The sequence below is a fragment of the Mastomys coucha genome, unplaced genomic scaffold (genome assembly GCF_008632895.1).
Source record: "Mastomys coucha isolate ucsf_1 unplaced genomic scaffold, UCSF_Mcou_1 pScaffold11, whole genome shotgun sequence".
Lineage (NCBI taxonomy): Eukaryota > Metazoa > Chordata > Mammalia > Rodentia > Muridae > Mastomys > Mastomys coucha.
This window is the reverse complement of record NW_022196893.1, coordinates 13,169,403-13,171,941: the sequence shown is the minus strand read 5'-3', so window position 1 is coordinate 13,171,941 and position 2,539 is coordinate 13,169,403.

Sequence of the window (2,539 nt, the reverse complement as noted above, 5' to 3'; positions counted from 1 at the left end):
TTACTGTAACCGTCTGCTCCAAAGGGCAGCATTCCTGATTGGGGGCAGCAGGAGAACTTACTGTAACCATCTGCTCCCACGATGCTGAGTTCTGACTCCTCTGGAAAGTTTTCCTTCCAGGCCCTTGCAGATGCCACAATGTTGCAGTTCCTGTGTTTTCGGCACCACTTCTCACAAGAGCTCTCGCCAGCAAAAATGATGGGGCAACAGGATTCTTCTCAGCAGCACTTTATTGGGAGCTCCTCTTGAAACTTGAAACGAAGGACCCCAATACCCTGGAGCGGCTAGCTTATATAGCCTGGGGAGACTGTCTGATTGGTGCACCATGCAGACACCTCATTAACCTACCCCCGAGGGAGGGGGGCGAGCAAACGTGTTATTGTCTGATTAGTTTAGTGCAAGCACCTTATTAGCATATCCCCATCAGGAGGGGGAGAGCCAAAGGAGAGACCCATCACTGCTATCGCGCCTGTGCCAAGAAGCTGTCGACCGTCAATGGTACGGAAGTCGGCGCCATTTTGAATACACGTTGGCCTGCGGCCAAAAGGAAGAGTTGATGGTTTATTTCGTTGTTGTATTTTGCATAACATACTGTTTTCTTTTGCCTCAAGTTGTCCCATTTCCTCTGCATTTTGACCCTCTGGTTGTTTGAGATCATTGTTGCTAATTTCCACAGGCTTGTCCTGTGTCCATTTCCCTACTGAACTGTAGATTTATAGCCTCCTTCCACAGCAGCAGGAATGATCCTGCTTATGACTTTTTGGAAAGAGGGTCTGTCTATGCAGTCCAGGCTGGCCTGGAACTAAGAGATTCATCTTCCACTGTTTCTACCACCATGGCTCCACCAGATCCATAGCCACCACCACAGCAACTGCTGAGTGCTCTCCACTGACACTGACTCCCTTCATGGCTCTATAATTTGATTGCTCTTATCCACTGCAATTTTCAAAACCCCTATAGTCTCCCCCACACAGATAACTTGGTCAATATTTTCTCCTCTATTTTTGCCATCATAGCTTCTTCCAACTGCACTGCATACAGTACCATGGTTTCCATATCCTGGTGTGCCATCACCACAGCCCCTCTACTGCCATAACCAGGAAATCACTGCAGAATCATCTACTGCTCTGTATGAGAAGCCACCATGACCTCCTTTTCTAAGTTCCCACCAACACCACAATCACACAGACCACCTTCAGACGTTCCTCCAGAGCTCATCGGATGGCCAGATCTCCCTGCCTGGACTCTCTGTGAACCCACAGAATGTGTCTCTTGTTTAGAAAGAATCTGTTTCTAAAATATGTTCGACAATTATGCCCTTTGACTGTGGTATTTCTCAACAATTTGACCAAATGTAGCACAAGTTACAACAGCAAATAACTTTCCTTTTTCACTCTGTCTTCTCCACTGTCTAATGCCTCGATCTTATCAAATTCTATTATCCTAGCATCTCCTATAAATCTGTCCACAGACAGTTTCTTTTTTTTTAACATGTATTTATTTATTATATGTAAGTACACTGTACCTGTCTTCAGACACCCCAGAAGAGGGCATCAGATCTCATTACAGATGGTTGTGAGCCACCATGTGGTTGCTGGGATTTGAACGCAGGACCTTCAGAAGAGCAGTCGGTGCTCTTATCTGCTGATTCATCTCTCCAGTTTCACAAACAGTTTCTTTATTGTTCACTAAGCAGCATGTTCTACAGATTCTTGTGCAGGGGCAGCTCTACATGGCTCTATTGCGTCTCCTTCACCCTTGTGTGGTCCAGCACAGATCCTGGCATCAACTTCAACACAATAGGAAGTCACAATACCAAACCTCATGGAGGCCTTGTAGGGAAGGTCTCTCATAACCAAACCATGTCTCAAAATGTTCTGTCCAATGACGAGGAAGAGCTTTAAAGCTCTACAATCTGATGCTCAAGTGGTTTACTTGTTGAGGGTGGCTGGGATCACGGCTCTCCAGTTGTAGATCGACACTTGTCTCTTCCTAGTCAGTCTCAGTATGGGGTCTGATGTTCCCATGCTGTACTTTCCATTGCTTTCCTTTCACTTCTTGTAACTATTTTCTCACAGTTCACCATGGAGGTTAAGTCAAAATATCTACAATACCTACATCTTGCTACCTATCAAATATGCAGCTCAAGCATTGATTCTGTGGTTTGAGATTCCATAGGTACCAGCCCATGGTAAAACAACACAGTCCCACTGTGGCCTCACACAATGAAGGGTACAGTAACAATCCCGGTATGAACAAACCCTAGCCAGCTTCAGCCATCCTTTGCCCAAACTAAACTATCCCAAGGTTGCTGTCAAGAACCACAATCACCAATAAGCCATATCCAACTACCCAGGATGCTTAAAGAAAGAAGGAAGACCTAGAGATGGCCCTGAGACTCACTGCTGATCCTCATTTCAAAAAATGAGGCAGGTCACAGACATTAAAGGGAATAAGTGCACAGGACAGAGTCCAGAAGAAACATGCCCAGGTTGCATATGACCTCTTCCAGTGGCAGCCAAAGAGCAGAGATCAAGTA